The sequence below is a fragment of the Mesoplodon mirus genome (genome assembly GCF_964341445.2).
Source record: "Mesoplodon mirus genome assembly, chromosome: 4".
In the NCBI taxonomy this organism is placed as follows: Eukaryota; Metazoa; Chordata; class Mammalia; order Artiodactyla; family Ziphiidae; genus Mesoplodon; species Mesoplodon mirus.
The window spans coordinates 65,806,736-65,820,480 of NC_138979.1; positions in this window are offsets into that span (position 1 = coordinate 65,806,736).

The window sequence follows — 13,745 nt, forward strand, 5'->3', positions numbered from 1 at the left end:
AGGGCAGGAGCTGTCAATTGGTGGCCAATATATATATAAAAGGAACCTTCATCTCTGGCATCTCACCTTGCAGCCTTATCAAAGGTTTGCCCTTCTGTTGCTTCGAAAGTCACTTTATTGAGATTTTGAAATGCCAGGGTTTTCAAACTTGCAGCAGCAGCTATCAGAACTTAAAGGAGTTTAATCAGGTGTGTATTTCCTGTTTTAACTTCTAAGAGAAACTGCTACAGTACTCATTGAGGTTTGACAAGAGCTGTTTCACAACAGCGGGTTCCAGAGCTTTCCTTCATGTTGTATTTTGGCCACGCTTGCTTCATCTCTCTATTATTACCTAGCAAGGAAAGAATTTCCTTTTTTTTTTTTTCCTAGTCTAAACATTCCCCATGAGAAAAACAGTCTGCTTCTCTGTTGAATAATAGGCCCCAAAGCCTGTTAATAAAAATCAAAGTCTGTTTAGAAATTACCGGTAGGTAAGAATCACATCATTCATGTTAATCGTATTTTCGCTACCTGATAGAGCATAAAAAGTAGATTGTCTTTCTGAGTTTGCTTTGAAGGAGTTGGTTCTGTCTCCAAAATATCTCTACCATCTGTTGCAACCACAGTTGTCTTTCCTAGGGCTCGTTATTGCTTCCTAGATGAGTCAACCCCCTCTTACATGATCTCCCCACTTCCACTCCCCTTCCCTTCTCATCTTGCTAATGATCATTCTCCACACACTCCCCCAAACACAGATCCTCTCCTAGGGCCCACAGATCAGCTCCACACACCTCTAGGGGGAGTGGAGGAAGGGCAGCCCTCTCCAGGGCAGCACCCTGGGCTACCTTCAAGGTGGGTTTCCTGTACCTGACCTGCTTTTCCAGCTCCACCTTGCCCAGTCTTACAGTTCATCTCTTGCCTCAGACGCATTGCTTATTAAGTCATGCAACCAGGAGCGCATTCATTCGTCAGCACACACTACACCCCGATTTTTATCTTGGGCAACAGGTTAATAATAACAATAAGAACAGCCAATATTTACTGAGGACTCTCTGTATGCCAGGCACTGTGCTAAGCCCTTTCAGGTAAGAACTCATTTGATTCACACATGACTCTACTAGGTAAATACAGCAACTCATCAACTCCATTTAACAGTCATGAGACAGAGACTCAGAGAAGTTAAGCAGCTTGCCCAAGTTCAGGCTTCACAGTTCATGGTTCATTCATTCATTCATTCATTCATTCAAATAGTTTTTGGAGCACCTATTATGTTCCAGGCATTGTCCTAGGTGCTTGGAAAACATGAGAGAAGAAAACAAAGAACTCTGCCCTCATGGAGCTTACATTCTGGTGGAGGGAGATGGACATGAGAACAGATGTTATAAGTAAATTATATAGTGTGTTCGAAGGTGATGAGTACTATGGGAACAAAAGAGGACCAGAACTTAGGCAATGACGAGTCAGAATGTGGGCGGCAGGTTACAGTATGAAATAGGGTGGTCAGGGTGGCTGCATTAAGCAGGTGACTTTTTACCAAGACCTGAAGGAAATAAAAGGAGTTACCCTATGCTATCTGGGGGAAGAGCATCCTTACGAGAGGGAAGAGCCAGTGCAAAAGTCCTGAGACTGGAACGTGCCAAGTGCCTGGTGTGTTTAGGAATTATAATGGTGTCCAATGTGGAGGGAGAGGAGCACATTGGATAAGGGAAAAGAGCAGGGGATGAGGTCAGAAAGATACGTGAGGAGCCAGATCGTGTAGAATCCTGTAGCTATTTGGTTTTTACTCTGAGTAAAATGGTAAAGTGGTGGGGTGGGACCAAGTCTATTCTCTGGTCGCCTTGTAGGAAAGAGATTATGGAGAAGGGGAGTCAAAGATGGAAGCAAGGAATAAGAGGCAATTACATGAATCCAGGCAGTAGTAGTGGAGGGTGAGAAGCATCTGGATTGGACTCTAAAAGTTTTGGGCTTCCGAGAGTGATTTAGAGACCTAAGCGCCTAACCCCCGCTTTCCTCCAATTCTACTCCGCCTCCTTGCAGGTAGTTACACAGGAGTCTCTTTAAGTTATCACAGGTTCATTTGAAATCAGGAAATCATTCCAAACAGGAAATAGTTCATTTAACTTCATTTAATACTAGCATTACAGTTTCTAAAAATAACTTTCACCTTTTAAATTTCCTATAGACACTTTTTGTCTTTGAAAGTTAAATCCATCATCTTCACTTTCAAATTCCTCTCATAAAAAGGCTGTGTTTCTTCCTGTCTGTTTAAATCATATTCCACACTGAAGTTGGTTATGTAACTTAGGAATGAAAACAATGTCATGCCTTACTTTTCGTATGTCTCCTGGGAGATTGCTACAGGAGGTGGAGTGGGGAATCCGTAAAGTCATAAACATAAAGCAATTTAATTGACTTTTTCTTAATTAAATGGGAAATATAAAATATAAAATTCTTTTCAGTAAATGTATTAAATATAAAACACACTCCATTTCCAACTGGTTGCTAGGTAAATCAGGCAAAGACAAAGCGTCAGAGCTGGAAGGAAATATAAAGATCGACTCCTCTGATCTCTTCCATAGCCCTCTGATGAGAAACCAGACCTGGGAACGAAGAGAGCTGCCTGGATTGCACTGAGGTTAAGTGGCTGAAGCTCAGGTCCACCTTCAGACACCAGCCTAGTGCTTTATGCAGACACAGTGATGCAGCTTCCTGTCAGAAAAGACACAGAAAACAAAATTATGGGTAGGCTCTTAAAGCAGTACGCAGAGCAACCAGACCAGTGTTTCTAAGTGGTGCGATTTTGCCCTTGGGGGACTTCTGGCAACGTCTGGAGACATTTTTTTTTTACCTGTTACAACTGAAGTGAGGGTGCTACTGGCATCTCACAAGTAGAGGCCAAGGATGCTGCTAAACATCCTACTGTGTACAGCCCTTCCTTGTCCCCAACAAAGAATAATTCAGTCCCCAAAGTCAACAGTGCCAAGATGGAGAAACCCTGAACTAGAACCAGTTTGTCAACACTCAGCTGCATTTTAGAATCACCTGGGTGTCCGCAGACCAATGAATCAGAATCTCTAGGAGAGGGGGCCGAGCATCAGTGTTTTTTGGAAAGGTCTCCAGGTGATCATAATGTACCCAAAGTTTGAAAATCACTGGTTCAACCCCTACAAATTGGAAAATGAATCAAACCACCAACTGAAGAAGATATTTAGCCCTTACTATGTGTCCACCAGAAACTGGAGGAGATATAAAGCCCTTCACAGCACAGTCCTTGCCTTAGGGAGCTCACAGTTTGGATGAAGAACAGACCAGGAAACACTATCATTTGTTGTGGGTTATTTAGGTGACGAATGAAGATCCACTCCTTCGGGATCTTCATTCCCGAAGAATGAAGATGAGGAAGGGCTTTAGCAAAGAGAAGGCAGCAAAGAGCCGTGAGAAATCAGAGGTCTTCTGAGTTGTCACCAAAGGTGAGTTTATTGGTGGGACTACTTCATTCATTTTGCATCTTTGTATACATTTACTTCTATGATCAGAAAAAGCCTTATTTTTTCAGTCTGCTAGAATTGGGTTAACCTCTTAAGGTACGTTACTTTACCCTCCAAACTATGATTATACATGATTTAATAATATTAAATATAATGTATGTGCGTTACTAAGCCCAGAGAGACTGCTTTATTGCTTTTTTAAAAAAAATTATACAAGCAATTTGGTGTAACTGATACATTAAGAAAATAATTGTCCCCTTACAGTTATTGGGTTAATTAAACCCATCTTTCCCATTGGGAATTGTGTCCCTTAAGGGTATCTTGTTCAGATTCTTTAACTTGCCTGTCATTATTTATTTATTTTGCGGTACGCAGGCCTCTCACTGTTGTGGCCTCTCCCGTTGCGGAGCACAGGCTCCGGACGCGCAGGCTCAGCGGCCATGGCTCACGGGCCCAGCTGCTCCACGGCATGTGGGATCTTCCCGGACCGGGGCACGAACCCGCGTCCCCTGCATCGGCAGGTGGACTCTCAACCACTGTGCCACCAGGGAAGCCCGCCTGTCATTTTTGTGGTTACAACTCCTTCACTTCACAGTATAGGACACATTATTTAAGACATAGTCTTTTTCATTTTTAAACTAGTGTCTATTCAAAGCCTGTTTCCCCTCCTCCCTAGAGGCACTGGTGGCTATAGGCAGTGGTTTTCAACTCTAAACAGACCCAATGCTCCTTGTACTAACAATTATGTGTTTAATAGCTGCTTTACTATGTTGAAATAGAATTCATATGTAGTATAACTTATCTACATATAAAATTTTTTTTAATGAATATATATTGATTGTCCCTCCTCCCCCATGTATTCTCCATGCTCCTATGGCCTGCTCTGGGCCCAGAGAGGCAACCGCCACAGACTGTATCCACCAGGGTTTCCTGGTGCATTAGGCCAATAGGAGGCACTGATACAAAGGCCACAGCAAAAGGAGAGAGGTGAGGGTATTTATTCCCTGCCCCACTGAGGTACCAACAGTGTTGACATATCTCTGTAGACATATAGTCACAGCTCATGTGTATGTGGGGTGAGGGGTAAACTAGCCTGCTAAGGCTGCCATGACCACAGGCTGTGTGACTTCAACAACATACATTTATTTTCTCACAGCTCTGGAGGCTGGAAGTCCAAGGTCAAGGTGCCTACAGGGTTGATTTTTGGTGAGGCCTTTCTCCTTGGCTTGAAGACAGCTGCCTTCTCTGTGTCCTCACATGGCCTTTCCTCTGTCCCTGGTGTCTCCCTCTCTTCTTATATGGACACCAATCCTATTGGATTAGCGTCCCACCCTTTCATCTTTAAAGGTCCTGTCTCCAAATGCAGTCACATCCCGAGGTACTGGGGGTTTAGGACTTCAGTGTATGAATTTGGGAAGGGTATTATCTCAACATGTAGATACTTGGGAATGACCGTCCCCAGAAGATATCTTGAAGTACTGCTGTCAGCTCTTTGCACCATGAATGGGCTTGGGTACAAACACAGATGGATACTGGGGTTTTTATCAGAGACTTAAATACCACTAGTGGCCATGTCATTTGGGACCCGGTTTTCTGCAATGGTGAACAACTCCTGGGAAAGTTCTAAATAAAAGAAAGCCCAACCTTCCTTTGATTTACATAGTAGTTGAATTTCTGGAAATGCAGTGTACATTAAAACCATGTAAAAAATACTTTGTTTAAAATGGAGTTTGGGGGCTTCCCTGCTGGCACAGTGGTTGAGAATCTGCCTGCTGACACAGGGGACACAGGTTCGTGCCCCGGTCCAGGAGGATCCCACATGCCGTGGAGTGGCTGGGCCCGTGAGCCATGGCCGCTGAGCCTGCGCGTCCGGAGCCTGTGCTCCGCAACGGGAGAGGCTGCAGCGGTGAGAGGCCTGAGTACCGCAAAAAAAAAAAAAAAAAAGGAGTTTGATTCTAGCCTCAGATGATCATATGCAGGTCTTTTACCTACATGAATGTCCACTAGGACATTCTAAAACTATGTGGGACAAAGGACAATTATTTCTTGTGCAGGACTGTCCCCAAAATGGCAGGGCACCTAGGACCCCTGACCCTGCCCTTCAAATGCTCCCAAAGTGCCCCCAGGGTGTGCCCCCCCCAAGCACAAAATCCCAGGGGATTGCAGTGGGGTGGGGTAGTTGTGGCCTCTGCTGCCCTCTGCTCCTTTCTGGTGTTGGAGTCTGGGAGGAGAGGTGGGATGGCAGGGGATGGGGAGAGATCACTGAAGTGAGGATTCTCTCCTCTCTCAGGTGGTTATCGTGATTCTGTGGCTCGCAGTGACCGATTAGGGAAGTCTTCTGTGGAACTTCTGGTGTGGAACTCATATGCGTTTGATTTTTTCTTTTTTAAATGATCTTTTTGAGATATAATTCACATACCAGAAAATTAAAGTGTACAACTCAACAATTTGTAGAGAGTTGTGCAACTATTACCACAATCTAATTTTAGAACGTTTTCATCACCCCCAAATAAATCAGGGACTCAATAACAGTCGTTATTCATACTGTACCCCCAGCCCTAGGCAACCACTAATCTACTTTCTGTCTCTGAAGATTTTGGAATCATACAATATGTGGTCTTTTGTGACTGGCTTCTTTCACTTAGCAGAGTATATACAGGTTCATCCATGTTGTAGTTTGTATCAGTACTTCATTCCCTTCCATAGCCAGATAATATTCCATTATCTGAATATACCACCTTTTATTTATCCATTCATCAGTTGATGCACATTTGGATTGATTCCATGATTTTGACTATTAGGAGTAATGCTGCTGTGAACATCTTGTACAAGTTTTTGTGTGTATGTATGTTTTCATTTCCTCTGGGTATAGACCTAGGAGTGGAATTGCTGGGTCATATATATTTCTATGTTTAACCTTTTAAGGAACTGCTAGACTGTTTTTCAAAGCAGCTCCGTAATTTTACATTCCCACCAGCAGTGTAAAAGTGTTTTAATTTCTCCATTTCTGCACAAACGCTTGTTATTATCTGCCTTTTTGATTATATACATACCTAGTAGGTGCGATGTGATATTTCACCGTGGCTGTGATTTGCATTTCCCTAATGATTAGTGACGTTGAGCATCTCTTCAGGTGCTTGTTGGCCATTTATATATATTCTCTGGATAAATGTTTATTCAGATAATTTGTCCATGTTTAACTGGATAATTTATTGTTTTGGTTACTTTATTTTTAAAATTGAGTGGTAAGTGTCCTTTATATATCCTAAATATAAGTAGTTTCTCAGGTATGATTTGCAAGTATTTTCTCTTATCCTGTGGGTTGACTTTTCACTTTCTTAATGGTGTCTTTGAGGCACAAAAGTTTTAAATTTTGATGAAATTCAGTTTACCTATTTTTTCTTTTTTTACTTATGCTTTGGTGTCATATCTAGGAAGGCTTTGCCCAAACCAAGGTCACAAAGATTTACTCATACAATTTCTTCTAAGAGTTTTATAGTTTCAGCTCTTACACTTAGGCCTATGATCCATTTTGAGTTAATTTTTATATATGGCTTGAGGAAGGGGTCCAACTTCATTCTTTTGCATATGGCTATCCAGTTGTCCCAGCAACATTTGTTGAAGAGACTATTCTTTCCCCACTGAATTGTCTTGGCACCCTTGTCTATCAACATGGTTTTATTTCTGGACTCTCAATTCTACTCACTGATCTATAAGCCTATACTTATGTCAGTGCCACACTACTTGATTACTATACCTATATGGGTTCTAAAATGGACCTTCCAAGGGCCTCCCCCATTTCATACTTCCCCTGATATAGGAGATCCAGCTCCTTTTCAACCCCTCTCATTCTCTCCATTGCAAGCATCACAGGGATTTACCCCATATCCTCTTATTGCTGGCCCACAAAGCAAACAGTCCTTACAGATGAGATAACAAGCCCATTTTCAAGGACTTCTCAACTCATGAAAAGCTCAAGTATTCATATATGCCAGAAGATGGATGTGCAGGTTCCTTCAACATTGAGATATGGATTTGAGAGTCTCATCTTAGAGAAGTTCTCCAAGTTATGGGGGTAGTGGAAATAGTCTGGGCCAAGTGTGTAAAGAGAGAAAGCCATGGATAAAACCTCAGGTGGTGGACGAAAAGCCAATAAAAGAGTCTGAGAAGTAGTGATCAAACAGGAAGGAGAAAAATTAGAAAAGCATGGCATCATGAAAACCAAAAGAAAAAAAGCATTTTTCAGGAGGCTGCAATCAGGAGACATATGCTCAAGAAACCTTAGGTAAACTCCATAGTTGAGCTTCTGTTTGGACTGTGTTGCCATAGGAATGCCAACCCAGGTGAGCAAGCAGGAAAGGGAATCCAGTTTCTCTAGTTGGAGCCAGCAATGGTTTGGATTCAAGGTTTCTGTCATCAAAACTAGATGTTTCCTCTCCTGTGATCCTGTTTGCCTAGGATACTATCCTATCCCTATCATTGGTGAACTCTATTCTCTCACGCAGTTTTGAATAGAGTCACTGTACACCAAAGTGTTTCTGGTCCCTTTCTCTTTTGCCAACCTGTTCTGTTATAATGTAAACATCATGTGATACAAATACAATTGAAAGAGAAAATATTTTTTCTGTTTTAAAAGCTCTCAAGAGGGTAGGGACAGAAACCAACAGGTAAGATAATATTGATGGGTATGGAAATTTATAAGGCAGGTTAGTAGTGGGAAGGAAGGGATTGAGAGCACAAGAGGCCATCAGAATACTGAGTATCTGGAGGAGGATGGGATGGGGGTTAGGACTCAGAAAGGCAGAGACAAACTCTGATGGCCCTACACTTTTGCTACACGTGCCTATTCTAGATCATTTTATCGCCAGAACCAAAATGATCTTCTCAAAGTCAACCTGACAATCTCATACACTTGGTGGCATTACCCACTAAACTCTGAAATGACCCACCTGGTTTCCTGCCATTACCTCCTAATTAAATCCATCTGCAGAACCAACAGCTGCTGAATGGTGTACAATCAATCCTATTGTTAGAAGGTATTTTAGGGGGAGGGCTAATTCTTAAATTTTGATGTATTCTTGAAATTCTTCTTAAGTTTGAAATTATAACTTTGACTTAGATTCACCAACTGTTTATATTTTGCCCCATTTGCTTCCTTATTCTCTCTTTCCCTTCCCTCCTCTTCTCTATGCATGAACACATACCTTTTTTTTTTCTGAACTATTTGAAAGTAAGTTGCAGACATCATAATCCTTTCTCTTCTAAAAATACTTTGCTAAGAACAAGGACATTCTCATAAATACCCACTGTTCAATTGTCAAAATAAGGACATTTATCATTGATACAGTATTAACCACAGAACATTTTCAAATGTCAGGATTGCTCCATTAACAACATTTATACCTATTTTTCCTTTCTTCAGGATCCAGTCCAGGATCACATGCTGTATCTAGCTGTCATAGTTTTTTAGTCTCTTTTAAACTAGAAGAGGTCTTTGGCCTTTTTTTGTCTTTCTTGACCTTGTCATTTTTGAAGAACATAGGTCAACTATTTTGTGGAATGTCCCTCACTTTGTGTCTGTGAATTTCCTGTGGTTAGATTCAGACTCTGTAGTGTTGACCTTTGAACAATGAGGGGGGTTAGGGGTGCCAACTCTCTGCACAGTGGAGAATCTGAGTATAGTTTTCACACGGCCCTCTCTGTCAGCGGTTCCTCTGCACCCCCGGATTCAACCAACAGCGGATCATGTAGTACTGGAGTGTTCACTACTGGGAAAAAAATCCATGTATAAGTGGACCCCCACAGTTCAAGTCCATGTTGTTCAAGGGTCAGTTGTATTTTTTCAGGAATACCACAGATGTGATGGTGTGTCCTTCTCAATGACCATATCAGAAACACACAATGTTGGTTTGTTCCAGTATTGGTGATATTAACTTGGACTACTTGGTTAAGGTGGTGTCCACCAGGTTTCTCAGCTATAAAGTTACTATCTTTCTCTTTATAATGAAAAAGTAATTTGTGTGAAGATACTTTGAAACTGTAAATATAATGTTCATCAAACATTCACCTACTAGTTTTGGCATCCCTTGATCATTTTCTAACACCAGCATTGTTCTACATTTATAAGTTGGCATTCTACTGTATGGAAGAGCATTCCCTTCTCCCCCATTTATTTTTTAATTCATTACTTTATTTCACTATGGACTCATAGATTTTTATTTTATTCAAATGTTATAATCTATTATCATGGTTTATTTTGACGCTTAAATTATACCATATTTGGCCAGTGGGAACCCCTACAAGCTGAGTCCAGCATCGTTTTCATATGTCCCCCTCATTCTTCTTTCAAGGAATTTTAAGAATTCCAGTTTAGTCATTTAGTTGACTCAACTGGCCTCTGGTTTGCTCTGACCTCATGGTTAAGTCTAAGAAACAAAATGCAATTGAGATCTAACTAGCAGTAGGACTTTTCTCACAATCTGCACATTGCATTTATTTTTAAAGCATTTAAGATTGCATTATATACTTTGCATTATTTTATGCTACTAGCTTATAGTCACATTAAAAATCCAGCTCTCTTTCAGTATAAATTAACAGTAAAGCTTCTTAGTCATCATGGCGATTGAAATCCTGCTCCAAACAAACTTAAATGCTAGACAAAATACAATCCAAAACATTTAAGAATATAAATCAGAGTATAAGAGCAAGAAAGAGAAATCTCCAGGTGCTAGAACAAAGAAGGGATAAAAACAAAGAAGGAATGAACAAGGGCACAATGGTTCACAGGGGAATCACATATGGCACTTGAATATGGGCCTTAATCACTGGGGCTGAGGTCTTAATGCCAAAGAAAAGGAAAGGAGATGATGCTTCTACAGTGGGGAGCTGGCCAGGACCATGAAGGAGGCTCTCTTTGAAATGAAGACTAGAAAAACACACTCACTGGTCTAAAAAGGAACAAGGAAGTACAGTATCTGCCAATTGTGGGTAGATAAGGTCACCGATGAGAAATTAGACACCAAAACTGTGCCCATGCAGATATATGGAGTCCAAATTCACACTACTGTGAGGTACAGAAGCTTCAGGCTAAGAAATTTAACACAGAAACCTGTCTAGAACTGATAAAACCCACAGGACCTAACAAATGACATTTCTACAACCTTGGACACACGAGACTCTATGCAAACAGCTCTCACTAAATGTGAATTCAGTCAAAACTTGCAAACCATAATGAGGGAGAGTCAGTGGACTGACAAATGGGAGTACACCTAGAACTAACAGAATAATCTCAAAGATACTTAAACAAATATATTTAAACATCCAAAGAATTTTTTTTTAAAGAGAGACCACAAGGCAAAAACAGGCTGAGACATTTAAAAAATTACAGTCATTGAAACAAACTGATATTATGTCAGCTTTCTCTCATCTTGTGCCACTAGTAACTTAATTCAGTAAATATCTACTATGTGCTAATCACATACGGGGCACTGGAAACACAATGATAAAGATACAGCTGCAGTCCTCAAGAAACTTACATTCCATTCTTTTAACTTTAAGGGAGGATAACACATTGATTTCCAGATAAACTGTTATACTTTTTCTCTTTGTCATACAGGAAATTTTATAAATAAATGTTTATCATGTCTTTAAATTGAGCAGGAAAGTGGCATTAATACAAATCACCCTCATCTCTTTCCTTCTCTAAGCTTGCAGTATTTGTTGTTTTGATTTGGTGGGTTGTTTGGGAGTTAGGAGCTTTGCTGCGGTGTTGGGGTTTAAAAAGTGGAAGGGCTGAAGGAGCACACATAGAAGACTAATTGCTGTATGCCGGTGAGGTGAAATACCTGTAAACAGCTTAGTCACAGCTCAGCCTCAGCTTAGCCCAGCTTCCCTTTCCTTACCACCACAAAGGCAAGTCCACAATTAAATATAATCAAGTTTGTTATTACAGAGTACTCTTACAAAATCAATCACTTGTATGAGGTCATTTGTTGTTAGACGGAACAACAAAACATCAATTCAGGCAGGCCAGCAGCTGGCACAAAAAAACACCTTTGTTCATGCTTTTAGTGTATCCTTGTAGTGAGATGGTCTCTTTACCTGTGTTACCAATCACTACTAATTGTACTACACAGCAAAAGAGCGATGCTTTCTGTTCATTGGATCCTGGCCTCAGAAGAAAAGAAAAATATCTTTGTAGAACAGAAAACAGAACTAGGATGATTTTTTTCGTTTAGAGTACATAAAACCAAGACTAAAGGCTTATATGATTTTTAAAAAATCTCTTTAACCATTTTTAAAATTTCATAAATTCAAGTGGTTTACTTTCGACAGCTCATGAACTATTTTTAGTTAATTTGAAATAAAGATATGGTGAACTCTAGGTATTTCACCATACTTGTTTTCCTCTGTCCTTGAATTGTCTTTTTTTCCAAATCAAATTGAGACATTTTAGTACCTGTTCTGGTGGCTCTTAAGTAGTTGAGCTACTCACTGATATCAGTTGTAAAAAATTTCATAGCAGCCAGGAAATCTGGCCAAATATTTATTTGACAAAAATTCAATGTTGAAATGAAGCACACTAGTTGTTACACTTGTTTCAAAAATTTGACTCTTACTGGCTTTCCCAAATTATTTTCCAAAGTTGAAAAGATCTTATGGAAGTTTACATAGAAATTTCTCACTTAAAAGGAAATATGGTAACACAAAAACCTAGAGCAACAATGGTGTACATTCAAAACTGCAAAGTAACCTGAAAAGGCTATATATTGTATAATTCCAACTATACGATGTTCTGGAAAAGGCAAAACTCAGGAGACAGTAAGTTTATTGTTTGCCAGGGGTTTGGTGGAGGAGGAATGAATAAAGGCAGAGCACAGAGGACTTTAGGGCAGTGAAACTACTCTGGATAAAGGTGGATTTGTCATTATACATTTGTCCAAACCCACAGAATGTACAAGGCCAAGAGTGAATCCTAATGTAAACTGTGGCCTTTGGGTGATAATAATGTGTCAATGTAGGCTCATCAATTGTAACAAATATACCACTCTGGTGCAGGATTTTGATAGTGGAGGGGGCTGTGCATATGCGAAGAGCAGAGCTTATGGGAAATAACTACCTTTTTGCTCAATTTTGCTGTGAATCTAAGACTGCTCGAAAAATAAGGTCTGTTTTTAAAAAAACAAAACTGCAAAGGAAAGAACTAATAAGTAAGGCAAACATGACCTCATGGCTTTTACTATGAATGTCCTGGCTTCCTTTAAGTTCATACCACAAACTAGAAAGTCATTTTCTGTCCTGTGTATTTGCCCAATCAGAACCATATATGAACTGATTTGTGCAAATGTGCAAATACTGCCAACTTTTCCATTTTGAAGTAGTACCTGAAGTCAAACAATGGATTAAGTCCTTCAGCCAGAATCAGCTTATTCAAAAAGCCTCATTCTATCTTTACTCTCATTCCATAAGAATAAATTCAAATTATTCTAATTTTATTAAAAATGTGTGTGTGTGTGGGGGGGGGTACGCGGGCCTCTCACTGTTGTGGCCTCTCCCGCTGCGGAGCACAGGCTCTGGACGCGCAGGCTCAGCGGCCATGGCTCACGGGCCCAGCCCCTCCGCGGCATGTGGGATCTTCCCGGACCGGGGCACAAACCCGTGTCCCCTGCATCGGCAGGCGGACTCTCAACCACTGCGCCACCAGGGAAGCCCTAAAGTTTTATTTTTAAAGAGGCTTATTTAAATCCAAATAAAAGCCTTAAAAATAAACTTTTCTATTTTGAATTAGCAGAAGATATAGAAACTCCGTTCAAGTAGATGATGATTCTTCTCCATATGCTTATAAAAGCCAATTGTTTAACACTAAATCTTCACTCAGTAAGGATAGGCTGGGCTCTGCTGTAGTTTAAAAAACAAAAAAACAAAAAACACACCAAAATCTTAGTAGCTTAACATAATAAAAGTCTATTTTTTGATCATGCAAAGTCCACTGACGGTCCAACTGACCTCCATGTGGTCACTCAGAAATCAAGACTACTTTGATCTTGTGGCTTCACCATTTCAAATGAGGCATCCTCTACAATGCCATGGCAAAGGTTTGTCACTGGCCTGGTCTGGGAGTGACACATACTACTTCTACTCACATTTAACTGGTCAGAACTAGCCCTTGCTCACCCACATGGGGGCTGGAAAGTGTAATTTTCTTTATGCCAGGAACTAAAGGAGTACAGATATTGGTGACTGCTAATAATGTCACCAAAATTCTTATATCTGCATGAA